This window comes from Hypomesus nipponensis, chromosome 12 (assembly GCF_054491055.1).
Source record: "Hypomesus nipponensis isolate SF chromosome 12, ASM5449105v1, whole genome shotgun sequence".
Classification (NCBI taxonomy): domain Eukaryota; kingdom Metazoa; phylum Chordata; class Actinopteri; order Osmeriformes; family Osmeridae; genus Hypomesus; species Hypomesus nipponensis.
In genome coordinates this window covers 7,954,949-7,969,740 of record NC_140372.1, presented here as the reverse complement: position 1 = coordinate 7,969,740, position 14,792 = coordinate 7,954,949, and positions in this window count along the sequence as shown.

The window sequence follows — 14,792 nt, the reverse complement described above, 5'->3', positions numbered from 1 at the left end:
GACTTATTGTTCACCGCTGGTGCTGTTGACAGCAGAAACGCTACTGTATATAAAGAGAGAGAGAGGGAAAGGAGAGATGAAAAACAGAGAGAGGCGAGGGAGGGGGGCAGGATTGTCAATAATTCACGCAATGTTCCTCGCGGTAGGGTGAGGGGGCAAGGAGAGGAGTCTGTAAGAGATTGCCTGTGTGTAAACTGAGGCAACATTTAGGAATAAGTATACACTTTCTTTCTGCTTTGACTTTGCAAATGATGCATGTACGTGTCAGGGATGAAGTCATGGAGTATTTGACATCATTTTAAGGGTTGATGAAGAAAAAGCAGTGAATCAGTACACACTTGATTCTAATCGTATTATTTCGAAGAGTCGGAATGAACCTTACTAATACTTTCACACACCTAAAATACACTAGCCTGGATGGACCTGATGCAGATGTCATATCTTCATGTTATATGACAATGGGATTTCAATTGGACTTATGTAGTAACCTGTTGATCCACAAAGATTTAAGTAATGCCATGCAAATCCCTAACCTAGATTCTCAAGCCTTCCACTTCCATCCATTTACCTTCATTCATCAAATTATAAGCTAGTGTTTCTTTGTGGTCCAAAGTGAAAACTTTACTTTCAAAAGACATAAACCTATGAAAAACACCGGTTCTGTTCCTTTATGTCCTGGGTACTTTTAACATGCACAGTATTTCGCATTTGCAAAATTAATTCAATGCGAATGTGAAAAGAATTCTGATACATGAGTTGCCTTTTCTCCAGGATATTAGGTGTCTGTTCTGCTGGCCTGTCCAGAGTCAGGCAGGGTTTGAGTTTCATCTTGGCCCTTACTTCCATCTACAGTAGACCTGACCTCCTACATTATTCCTGTGGGCTTTGAGAGTTTTGCATTATCTCTCCTATTGGCTACAGTAGATTCTGATGGAAAGTTAAATGGGCCAGTCAATGTCTGAACAAATATCAATTAAATTAACAATAACTCATTTTATTTGTCTGTTACTGTGTACAAATACACTAAAAAAATAATAGTTAAACAGCCTGTAAGTGCATGAATACCAAGTCAAATTAACTCTGGGTTGGATGGACTCTTCTGTCCTTATTTGTAATTGATCTTGTTAGCCATAAACACGGCATATCCTTGCAGGATCCAACATATAACAAATATTTACTAACCAAGGCATCACGGTGGATGTAACAAAAAAACAAAACACTTCTATTGTCATGTGGCTAAATCAGAAAGTGCTATTACGTTCCACAGTGTGAAACTGGATAGCTTACCTTTGCAGTTTGCCCATTCTGTATCCAGTAAGTGCTGCTGCAGCCTTTGGACCACTCTCACACAGTGACACCGTAGGAGAGTATGCTTCGGTTGGCATCAGATCCCAGTGTGTTCATCCAGCATGTTGATATTGGGGTGGGGGTGTAAATGCACGTTAGATCACTCCTAGTCAGAGAAAGGAGGGGTAGGGTGGTGGTGGTGGGGGGGGGGGGGGGGGATTAGAGTGCCGTCCCAACTCTCTAGCAGCTGAATGTACACATCCATCAGTCAGGAACATCAAACTATTGTTTTTTCAACCAAAGAATCCCCTGATGAGTTTGTAATCCCTGTGGATTACTGTGGGATGACACGATCTATGCTTCTCTCTGAGTGGTGGGGGTTGGGGGGGGGGGGTGGGGGGAGGGGGGGGGGGGTGGGGGAGGGGGGGTGGGGGAGGGGGGGGGGGGTGCGGCCCACGTCACCTTTTCCAGCTAAGCCCAAAGGACCACAGGACCAAGACAACCATGGTACAACATCTTATGCTGGGTACTGTATGAAAACCTGTTTGACTTAAAAAGTTGTTTGACATAATTGAAATGTAGTTAAGGGGGCAATCATGTTTTTAGGGCTTCTATTACTGACATAGGTAAAATACTATTGAGACGATGCATTAAGTGGAAACAAGTTGAAAGCGTTGACAAGAAATCCAATGAAAGCCTCACTCAGAAGCAGTCATTGGATTTAGAGAAGGGAGATTTGTGGGTTTAAACATAAACATCAGATTTCAAAGGATATATGAGTTTAATCTTTGTGAGGACCGTTGGCCACCTAAACATCTATAGTGTGTTGAGATTGAAGTGAGGTAATCCATCATTTAAGCATCTGATAGGCTTGTGACCCGAGATGCTTAGAACCTGTAATTACGCTTCTGACCAGCAGAGGGGGTAAACAGTTCATAAATAAAAAAGTTCCCACTGTCTCCAATGGAACAGGTTGCACTCCCTCCAAGTAGCACTGGATTGGTGAGATGGATCCTTTTTTACGGTTTATTCCTGTTTCCCTTGCACCAAGAAAGAACATATTTCATATTTATTTTTCATATTTTTTCATATTTATTTGTGGCCAATTTATAGACCAATCTTACAGTTTGAAGGATAATACTGATAATGTTGTGATGCAGTTTGCAGTGTTTGGGCTGAACATTTTGACAACCACATTTAAACAACTGAATGTGATAATTGTAACTCATAGAGTCATGGATATCATAATCAAACAGAGCAAGTCATCCTAAAGCATTATTCTCTCACCACATCTGGGGTCATGAATCTTTGTATAGAGCATGTGGGGTTATCAAAGTGTAAGGGAATGTGCTATGGAAAGTGTGAAGATGGTGACTTCACACCAGAGGCCTTGTTGTCCAAACTGTCCAGACTGTCCAGCTAAGATACAGACACTTGTATCCGCAAAGCCTAGTGCTCCTATAAGCGAAAGGAATCTGGATTGTGAGATTGCATGTTAACACTGGCATGCTGACCAAATGTGGCAGCTCACACAGTGAGACAGAGAAAAGAGAGAGAGAGAGAGGTTGAGCTTTTCAAAAACTGAGAAGAGAGAAATAGTGGAGGGAAGAGGAGGATGCAAAACAAGAGCAGATTGTCTATGACTCATTTACCGTGGACACCCTGGTATGGTGAGGAGAGCGGAGTTCAAAGATTGGGGTCGTAAGAATAGTGTCTCAGGTGGTCTAACTTTTTCATTGGTGGTTCTCTCTTAAATCATGTCACCCCTCACAGTTAAAACATTTTCTCCTAATAATTGTATTTGTTACGCATTCTGTGTTTGTTTGTCTCTTTTCATATTTATTTTGAGTTTCAGGAGGGGTTTCTGAGGGTAAAAAAATATGGCTGTCCGGGTACTTTTTAATGTCTGAGGGGTTTTTCAAAGACCTTGGAAAGAGCATGCGAATATTGTAAAATTTGGCCAAGAACGTCACTGAATACAGTTGTGACTGAGTATTGCATTTCCTAAGAGGATTTGACCAAACCTGCGAAAGCAATGTACTCTAAAGTAAACACAGGGGTTCCTCAGAGTTGTTCGTGCAAACGTGTATTAATATGAGAGTTGATGGTAATAAGTGGATTAGAAGCACACAAAGGCACTCTTTCAGAGGGTCTTGGCAGGCCCTCCCAACACTTGCCTTGAATTTGCTAAGCACACACTCAGAATCTTGTGACAGTCTTTCATCTGGGGAGGTGTTAGAGTTTTCAGTGTCACTTCTTAACCTGATGTCAGGCTTTGATACCATCCTTAATTCATAAATGTCCACGTGTGTATTGTTCCATAATCCTGAAGTTTTCCATGTTTGTCCTCATCAGGGAAGCAGTTAAACTATTCATGAATTGCAACTAGTCCTTTCAATAGTTTGAAAAATGACAATATACAATACTGACAAGATTCCTGAGTCATGACAGACTCATAACAGAAAGGCCAAGGCCTCAGAAGCATTTGTTCCCACTCAGAGAGGTTTTGATTTGAAAGTCTGAAGTTTGCTTTACTTGGCCAACCCAGATGACCAGTGAACCTGATGAATCCGTGCCAGGAAGACACAGAACGGGGGCTTGGGAGATGGAGAGGAGGAGGGCTTGAAAACAGCCAGAAGTAAATTGAAAGAAAGGTCAGTGCGGTGATGGGGTGATTCATACACAAATATTTACATTAGCGTTCACTGGAGGAGCTGACTGCATCATGGCTGATGGGAGATGAGGGCCCAGTCTGACTCAGTGGCCCATCTGTGTTTTCTGGAGAGGAAGGGAGGAGAGGGGGGGTTTGTTGGCGGAAGAGGAGGTAAGGGAGTAGAAGTGCAGAGGAAAGAAGGGAGAAAGAGGGGCAGAGAGTGCAAACCGAGTGGACAGAGATAGAAAAAACTGCTTGAGTGAAAATAGATCTTCAAGTCTGTTAAAAAACGTAGGGAAACCATACGTTGGTTTCTTTGGAGTAAACAGTCAATTTGCAGTGCCCTTTTTCATGTGTGAGTGCATGAGGCCAGGAGATTGAGGCTCGTACGAGTGAGGGTTGATTCATATTGAAATGTTTCTATAAAATAATATGTCATGAGATATTTGGACGTTGGTGTTGAAGTCGTGACAGGATGCAGTTCCACTGAAAACCCTTGATCTTGCCTTAAGGAGTAAGTCATGTGGACTTCGGCTGATCCTCACCACACAGCACTAGGAGGGGGCAGCACCTCGCCCTCTGGAAGGGGGAGGGGGGAGGGGGGGCGGGTGGACAGCGGGTGCTCGGGGGCATCCTACCAAAGTGACTGCACACATTAGTCAGTTGAGTGAGTGGGGGCCACAGGAAGCCTATCCCCAGACAGTAGCACGGTCGATAGGTAAACACCTCCAGGGAACGGAGAAGGGAGAAGACTACCTCTACCTGTATTGTAGGAGTGAGTGTGTGTGTGTGTGTGTGTGTGTGGGCGTGTTTACCAATGTTTGACGGTATAATTCTCTCTGTTAGTAAATAGTGCATGTATCCGTGTGTGTATGCTGTGACAATGTATAACTGTTTGCTCCTGTGCTGCAATGTGTAATGTGTGTGCACTCTTGTCGTGAAGAGAGGGTAGGTGCAGTATGAGCTGAGGGCTGGACAACCTGCCGACATTTTACCTATAATTGGCTCCCAGTGCCAGTCTTGGAGGCACTCTGCTGTCTCTTCCTATCCCATCAAACCACCAGGATCCACCCTCCTCCTCATTACCTTCCCTCTATGGTCACAGTCCTTGCTCTGGTCCAGGTGTTATTTGAAGATAACCTGGGTAAGGGCATTTGCGATGTCTTGTACTGTACGTTATGCCCAGTCTGAGTAAATCGCTGAATAACAGTGAATGACAGTAGGAATTGAGTTACTAAACTACCTTTAAAACACACCGAAATGTAGGACACACGCACAAACTGTCAATGGCCAGCAGAGTGTTTTGTCTCAGCCCAGCGTGTGAGAGGATCTCTTGGGATGTCGAGCCTTTCAGGTCATTGCTTGATCGAGTGTAGCTTATCTTCCAGTCAATATGACCTTGTGGAAAAAACGCTTCCCATCCAGCTCTCTCCCCCTCTCTTGTCCTCCCCTGTAACCCTGCCCTCCCATGGCCGCAGGACCAAACCAAAGACTTGAATCAGTGAAGTGTTGACATCGAGGTGCCCTATCAAAATATTATGAGTCCCTGAAGCCCATTGTTTTTGTTTCCTTCAGGCAGTTGGCCAATCAAAAAGCATTACCGCGGCCCTTGTTTGGGAAGTCGAGGTCCCTCCATTATGAGGCAAAACAATAAACCAATGAGCCCACCCAGAGTCTGACCAGGCAGAGCCAGGACAGGACACAAACCACCTCATCTGCTCCCAGACCATCTCAACATCAGGACATGTCATTGTTTTAGCACTGTGTCGTTGAGAGATACTGCTCCTTGGGTCTCATTCCACATCTCACACAGATAAGTAAGCGTACTCATACAGAACTTGAGTACTGACATCGGAATTCACCTTAAATGTCATGCAGCTTTCTGGATGTGATACTCGTGAAGTCAGACACAGATGGAGAGTTCTGATTGGCCCTGGCTGGGGGGGTGTACAGGAACTGTTTCTGCTTCATCCAGGTTCCATATTTATAATTGATGCCTGCTGAGACACTGAGCAGCTGATCAGATGTGTTGTGGCATATTGACACAGAGGACAAGCTCATGGGTTTCTGCCACTTTGTGTCACCCACAACACAATGCTGGAGAAGGTGAAAAGTCAAACCGTGATGCGAAATGTGCTCATTCAAGCTTTGCAAGAAAGAAAGTGGCAGGAGGATTGTCACCTGTAAAACATAAATAAGACACAACACAGAAATTAAAATCTAATATCTGAATTCCGATTTTTACGTTAGCTGTTTTTCATGCTTTCTGTAAGGATATGAAGCCCCTTGTGGTCCAGGGAAGTCAAGGACTTTGTGTGAGTCACCTTCAGTGCACCAGTTTGTTCCTTCCACAGTGGAAGGTCAATCCACTACCCTTGGTGGTCCACAGGGACCTGTCCTTTAGAGTGCTGGATCCCCTGCTGAGAGGAGCCGAGCTGTGACTGAGAGAACATCTGACAGACTGTCACCACGCCTGGGCCAACCCTGGGCCAGGACGACAGGTCAACCTGCTCAAGCTCTCGTGCCTCACCAACAACATCTACAGGGTCAGTCCTCGAGTTCACTTTTGTAAATATAGAGAAGAGAGAGAATGGGAGAGAGAGAGAGAGAGAGAGAGAGAGAGAGAGAGAGAGAGAGAGAGAGGGAGAGAGAGAGAGGGAGAGGAAGAGAGAGAGGGAGAGGAGAAGGGGAGAGGGAGGGGGAGGGGCAGAGGGAGGGGAGGGGAGGGGAGGGGAGGGGAGGGGAGGGGAGGGGAGGGGAGGGGAGGGGAGGGGAGGGGAGGGGAGGGGGGGAGGGAGAGGGGGAGGGGGAGGGGGAGAGGTGGAGGGGGGAAGAAGGGGAGAGAGAGAGAGAGAGAGAGGGGGGGAGTGAGAGAGAGGGATAGAGAGACTGTCATGAAGCCATACTGACATGGACAGTAACCACAACCAAAATTGCTTCCGACCCAGCACAGCACCATGTCTATTCTAAGCCCTGCCTGTCTGGATGCAGCCTGGTTGCCAAGCCCAGTTGCTGGGGCAGTTATTGGCGTGGACCCATGCTGGCCCCCTTCGCGGTCTGGACATGCTAAATGATTATCTGCTTGATGACAGCTCCCCTGCTGGGAGGAATAACATTCCATCAGCTGATGAGGCATTTTTGGATGGCATCCTGTCCCTGCCTCGTGGCATGGCCATCTTAACAAGGCTGTGGGAGCTCCATGGCGACTGACCACCCCGCTGCCTCACGTCCAATCAGATTGGTTTGATTCGAATGAGCAGAATGAGAAGTGACCAAAATGAGGATGGACGAGAGATAAACTGTGTGAAGCTATGTTATTTCTGGGGACTGACTTGACCTTATGTGGCACACTTTTTTGAAATAGTTAAGATCCATTGATCTGTATTGTCATGATGTAACTCTGGTTTTGGTCAAACTTTGTTTACACATCTCTATGCGGCTACAGAAACATGATTACAGTTGTCAGGTGCTTGATCTCTATGCCCTGTGGAATCCCCAGAGGGCAGTGTGTAGAATGTCAGCACACTCTCAGGGGAAAGGTCAAGGGGATCATAGTCCTGGGAGTTCAGCTGATACTAGCTGACTGGTGGGCAGCCTCCTCTCCCTTGTTGCCCACCTCCTGGCTCCTCGTGGGCTCACTGGTCACTGAGTGCAGGCTTTCAACATGTCGGAGCCTCTCTGACCTTCTCCACACAGCAGATGCCTCTGCCTCGCCTCGCCTGCCTGCCACAAACTCTTTGTCAGTATTTGGTATCTCCGGACAATTTCATGCAAATGATGTATTTCACTTTGCTAAATTTGCATCACTCGCATGCTGACTGAAGTTGCAAATAAGAAAATACAGATAACAAATTGATATATACTTGGTGATGTTTATTGTATGATTTAAAGTAATACCAACCACATCAGGATCAGAATTCACAGTTTGACACCTCTGCTTATCCGCCTCTCATAATACTGACACATCACCTTAGTTGTTCCCCTGTGGCCCTCCTCTGGGCTTCGTGTTTTCCAAAGCTGCCTGGATACGGCTGCCTGGATACGGTAGCCCGGATCCAGCAGCCTGGATACGGCAGCCTGGGAGATCCACCATGCTTCAGACCTCTCTGTCTCAGGGGAGCCAGGATCTAGGTTAAGGCCACTTAGGGGGCACATGCCTGAGGAGGAGACTTCCACAAGAGATTCCTTCTCCACAGCCACAGGCCCTTCCTCTGCCTTAATGCTTTAGGACAGCACACATGTACGCATACTTAAGACTGGACAACAGAGTGCTGTACTGTACAGTATGTGGTGTGTTTGCTTTGACAGAGGCAAAGGATTTCATGTTATCATCATGAAGTTCAAGGGAGATGGCAAACAAACTGTGAGAGGTCTCTGTGTGTCTGTGAGAGACTGCAAGGTTTCATCTTTGTGTTAGTGAAGCTCATCGTATTGGTTAAGATACTACTACTGTACAGATGTTGCTTTGAAGTACAGGGGTAGCAATTGCACTGTAAAGCAGCGCTGCATCTAACTATAATACAGTAGTAATGTCATACTAAGCATTCATTTCGCAAACAGTTTTTTTGCAACGTACATGAGTATTCGAACCTGCAAAGTCTTGACTTACAGTCCAATACTTCCATTGCTACATTTTGCTTTCATGTTTTCTCATTGCAGTATACTAGCCAATCATCCTAAAAATCTCTTTCCTCCATCACTCAGGCCCCCACTGTTTCAACTGTGGATGTTTGAGGGCTGTGCTTGAGAAGGGAGAGAGTCTTCAAATGCAATCCTAACTAAAAAATGAATCAATGTTTCCATGAGGAGCAGAGAAGGTGGGGAGTGTTCGGTGAGCTGGCGGTAATGTGCATTGACAGCCCGAGGGGTACTGTCTGTGTCTGTGTGTGTGTGTGTGTGTCTGTGTGTGTGTGTGTGTGTCTGTGTCTGTGTGTGTGTGTGTGAGGGGAGGGAGGTGGGATACAAGGGAGTGGCAGTGAGGGTCGATGGAGAGCTCCATCTCTTCTGCCGCAATAGTCTTTCTGGGAACACAGTGTGTCAAGTGCACACAAGATAAATAAAAATAGAAAAGGGAAAGAACATGGAACACTGATCTATAAAGCACTCATGCGTCTGGACAGGGCAAACGAGAGTCAGGGAGAACAGTCAAGGTCCACATGCAGCGGTCTGTGACAAAGTGTTTAAAAGAGTATCAAAGTAAACTTTCAGCTGTGGACATTGCCTCCCTATTACAATGCAGAACATGCACCCCACATCCCTCAAATACAGAATCAACACCCTTTAGCTGAACTGTCAAACTACTCATCTCCCTTGTGTATCCTAGATAGGGAGCCCTCATTGTTGTACTGAAAACAACAATACAAAATACTGAGATATGAGTCTGACAGACTTCACATGGAAACTGGCACAAGATTTCAGCGGCTTCTGCTGGTGAAAAGAAGCTGACTGTGATTAGCTCAGTCCTCTGTTAGCTTCTTGATCTGTGCTCAGTTTTGTCAGTTGTCTAGTAGAATAGCCTTGCCAGACTGTTCAAAAACCAGGCTACCCCCGCTCAAGATAGCACACTGTGTGCTGAAGTACATTTCACTACCTATATTTGCCATTAGGGAAATGACCTGGGTGCTATAGAGAGCCATTGAATATTTAATACCTTTCCTTGTATGCACTATGAGAGAAGCCCATGTGTTGGCTGGCTGACATGGAACCAGAAAGGGCCTTAATTGAGGTATAGGATGTCATCTGGTAGAAAAGAAAGAGAGGGTGAGCTAGGTCTAATATGAATCTATAATGTAAAGACATCCTCCCAGCTCTGTACTGCACTTCAGATTCACCCAGGGGCTAGGGGGGATAGCAGCACATCATCTCAATGACCACAATCCCAGCTCCGCTATCCACCAGACAATAATCCTTAGCACCTCAGTGAGGTCTTCAGAATCAACCCTCCTCTATGTAAGACTGCACCGCGTTTGTTAGGCCCAGACTTGTGGCCTACTCGCTGCCATGCACGTGACTGATTGATCACGTCCAAAGCATGCACTGTGAACTGACAGGAGACCCTATGAGAGGATAGACTGTCATAAATGATTTTGAGGTCATTAAAGATGCAGAGGGAAAGTGGGGGTTTATCCTTGGTGGCCACTTGCATCATCCTCTTTTCTAAGTACAAAAGCATGTTTGTGTTGGAGCAAAGGGATGTTGTGACTGATACACTCATGAAATCAATGGAGGACTTTGTAAATGTTTTCTTCTCATAACAAGTGTTGTCCCCAGCGAGACTAATTGACCGTGGCTAATGAAAGTTCCCAAATCCCTTACTGTACTACGCAAAATACATTAAAACAAAGTATGTTCTGCATGACCAGACTGGCTGGACTGAGACCAAGGGGGCCCTGCAAGAGAAAAGAAAAAAGAATATGGCCGCATAGCATCATCGACAGCGAGCTAGACGGTTGCAGCTCTGGTGTTCATCACAGTGTGTCCCTCCTTTTAGATAGTTATTTTAGTTTCCAGCGGGGAGGCTCTGGTATCAATACATGTTTGTTTGCTCTCCGCTGGGCGAGTGTTCACACATTGGCTTGTGCAAAAAGGGGAGATGGGCCGGATGGGGGAGGAAATCGATGGGAGGGGGGCTAAAAGCCTTCCCAGAGAGACCAGGCCACTCCATGGTACAATGTGCCTCACTTTAATCTAGGGACAAACATGTCCCTTAAATGTGTGTCACATATACCATATACAGTACAGCTGAAAGACACAGTGGCATATGAAATCTGCTACCTAACTACATTACATTTTATTCATTTAGCAGGTGGTTTGTCCAACTAAATTTCAAATAGTGCATATTGAAAGTACAGCAGAAAATAAAGGATCATAACTCTAGGTCTAACATTATTTCGGTGGTTAGAGCCAAGGAACAGCCTGTATTTTATAGTCAGCGGTGACACAAATCTTGATAGTGGCTCATCATTCAATCAATGAACAATTCCAAAGAGAACAAGGTCAAGTGAGCCAGTCACAAGTCTACTAAAACAAAATAGTTCACACAGCATTTTGAGACGATTCATTGTGATTGCACCAATTCTTTATTTCCAGGAGTACATTTCAACAAGCAGTCCAAAGACAAACTGATCCAACTGTTTTTTTTTAACAACTACAATAACTCTTAGTGTGTTAGACAAATTACGTGATAAAAAAAAAATCAACAACAGTATTTCTGAACACTACGGACTGGAAAGTGAGTCTCACCAGTACCTTTATGGCACCTTGTTCTTTTAGCTTCAGTGAAAAGAAAAGAAAACACACTATAGGAGAAATATACAGACAATATCGAGTCCAAACTGCTTTCTACAAGCCTACCTTGGTGCTAGAGAAGAGAGCTTGGAAGGAGCGGTGCATTTAAAGTAGTGTGTGCAACACTGTCATCAAAAATAAAATAAAAACAAATTTTATTATGTACACAACAGCTTTTTTGTTCTTTAAGTTTGATTGTCACCTTGCTTTTTTTTTGTCATACAGTAGCCTATATTTGATCTTACAACTGGTTTAAATAATCTATATAATATAAGAAATGTCTGTTTACAAAAAAAGACACAAACAAAAGAGGCAAGTCTGTAAATGCATTTGTTGTAACATTATTGTCATAAGTCATCTTACACTTTAGTACCAATCTTAATAAAATCACTTTTAAGCACCTTTTGTAAATGAAATAATAGCTTTTAAAACTCTCGTACATTATACACAACACATTCAACAATGGAACCGTCCATTGATAAACTACAGAAATTTATCATGAAAGCTTCTCTCTCATTTTGGTTTGGTTGAATCCATTTGAACAAGACTGGAGTCCTTGATGATGGACTTCTTGCTCTCAGCGTCATTTCCCACAACAAAACCATCAGTCCTGGAGCTGTGTCACAGTGAAGGCATTTGTTAGAAGCTCTTACCAAGAGAAACCTGTTCTCTAATCGGGAATTATGTTGTACCACAGTACCACAGACTGTTGTCGTTACAGGACTGAAATGTCAAACGGACAAAAGAAAATGCTTCGGTTAGGTTTCAGTGCTCCCACTGAGCAGCAGAACAAATGTCTGATGACGCTAAAGAATAAGTGACATCACTGTAAACCTCATCACTGCAGCATCTGATAACGGTCAACCACGAGGATCTCCTCATCTGACGTTTATCAAACCAAAATGGCAGTCGACCACTGGATGCACCTCATTTGCTAAATATGAGCTGGAAACATAAATGCTGTAGTAACGTCATGTTGGCCTCCCTGCCCAACAACACAACCTATTTATATCTACCTCTAGTCTAGCAGATGACGAACAACGTGACAAACACAGAACATTTTTCCATTTGTATATTTGTTGAGTTCAAAGAAGCTATGGAAATCAAACCTTCTGTGTGGACACTGGACGTTGTGTATTAATTCAATTTTATCAAACCATTCACATTCCCTCTTTAATTAATTCACTGAAGTATTGGCGGAATCTCTGGCGAGGTAAGTCTCGCACTCACACTCCTTAAACGCGTTAAACGCTGTTGTTGGGAATTCCTAGTTGTGCTAGTTCACCATTGAACATCATCCTTATCAATCTTTATATGTAGTTCCAAAAAGTGTTGTTTTCATTCAGAAAAGTGTTCAGGTTCACAATAGGGGTTCATAATGAGCTGAGCATGCCCTCCTTGTATTCAGTACAGGTACAGTACAGTACATTAAAACAAATATCAGGAGGTGATGCATTTTTTAGAAGGGGCCTGGAAGGGCACCGTGTCCACAGAGCAGACGTCTGCTGTGAGGACTGCGAATGGTACGGCATCCTAACAAGAACTGAGAACCACAAATGACACGGATAAGGTTACACAGAAAACAAGAGTCACGTCCACAGTTTCGTTTTTTTTCTTCTTCTTCTTCTTCTTCTTCTTCTTCTTCTTCTTCTTCTTCTTCTTCTTCTTTTCCTCTCCTCTCTCGTTTCTCAGTTCTCGTCTCCCTGCCAACTTTCGCCGTGTGCCGTCTGGTGGGCTGGGGTGGAGGTGGGAGTGGGAGTGGGCGAGGGCAAGGGGGGTCTTCCTCAGAGGTAGAAGCTGGTGGCCTGTGGGTCGGGGAGCGTGGGCAGGGAGGGGAGCGGGTCCGGGCAGGTGGGAGGACTGCCCCTGAGGATGCTGCTGTTCCCGTTGGGCCTGAGACGGCTCCCTGTGTAGGCCACGCTGGTGTTGTTGAGAGGGCAGTCGCTCACCATCTACACCAACAGTGAAACAAAACCAAACAATAATGCAAGCACAAGTTGAGCCTTTCGACCTCCACCGATGATACAGTGTACACTTCCTCTTACACTGGGAACTGTGGATAGTTACACAGACCCCTGGTTTGCAGAAATCCCCTCCCCGTTCAACAAAATAACCGAGGGATATACAAATGGGCACTGCTGTCATGTATGGGGTTAGTGTGGAGCCATTGACCCTAATCACACACTGTAAAACAGGTCAGGCAGCCAGTGAGGCGAGGCAGCAGCTGTTTTGTGGGCTGGGTTTGTTTTGGTGCATGCAGGATGGGAGATAGGGTTAGGGTTAGGGAGAGAGAGAGAGAGATGTTCAGATAGATAAGCTTGATCCTCTGAAATGTGTGACTAAACAGTAAAGTGGGTCAAGATCTGTGTTGTGCCACAGTGAATTACTTCCTCACTCGGGGACAAAATGCGACATCTGAAAGCTCCAGTGTGTAAAGGGGCTGCTGCGACAGCTCCTGCCGTACAGTCTACATGGGCATGGAATAAACTCCCTTGGGAACCATCCATTTATAGATCTGAATAATCACACCTTACATCCAGTAGCGCCCCCCCCCCCCACACACACACACAGGGTTGGGTTTAGCTGAGAAGATTTTTCTGTTCGACTCCACAATCCCCCAACCCTCCAGCAGAGCACACCCACTGCCTTTTTTAGCACATTCTGCGGTTTGGTGGGACTTGACAGAGAGAAAATCATCCCCACCCTCTCTCTCTCTCTCTCTCTCTCTCTCTCTCTCTCTCTCTCTCTCTCTCTCTCTTTCTCACTGTGACTGTATTAGGTAATGGTGATGGGCAAATTGTAGGTCAACCAATGCCTATGCTTGACTGCCCAGCTTGGTTGTGTTTTTCTTTCGATGGTGACTGCTGACCCTGAACAGAAACAGTGTCGAGGCAGAGCGGGAGGGTTGAATGGCCGGCGCTCACCCACTGCAGGGTGCTCTCACTCTGATGCTCCAACTGATTCCATTCATAACCGGGCTTTTGCCACACTTGCTTGCCCCCTTCTATTTCTCCTATTTATCTAATCTTTCTGTAACTTTATTTTTGACAAAACAAGTAGCTGATGGTGCCTGGAAATAAAAACCAAACCCAATGTCAACAGATGACAATGATAATAACTGATTTAGGCAACTTAAAGGCAGTGGCCTCTATGGACAAGCTGTAGAGGGTCAAACTGTAAGAAACCTATACTTACAGCTGATTTGTTTACTCAGAAATGGGATCAGAGCAAGCATTGAGGCCAAGCAGCAACAGTAAAAATGGGCTTTGTGTGCTGCCACTGACCATCACATACTGCCTAGGGATCTCCACTTGGTCTTGCCTTTAGTCTCTTATCTAATTAGTTGAAAACTAATGGAATTAGTCTTCTGTACCTCTGTTTAGACCTCAAAAGTGTTTAAATAGTACTGAGAGATTAAAGGTATTTCTACAGCTGTCACTAGCTGAGAACTGAAACAATTAGGGGGTCAGATTAGGTTATGGAGTTGGGCTATTAATCAGAAGGTTGTTGGTTCGATTCCCGGCCCTGCCAAATGACGTTGTGTCCTTGAGCAAGGCACTTCACC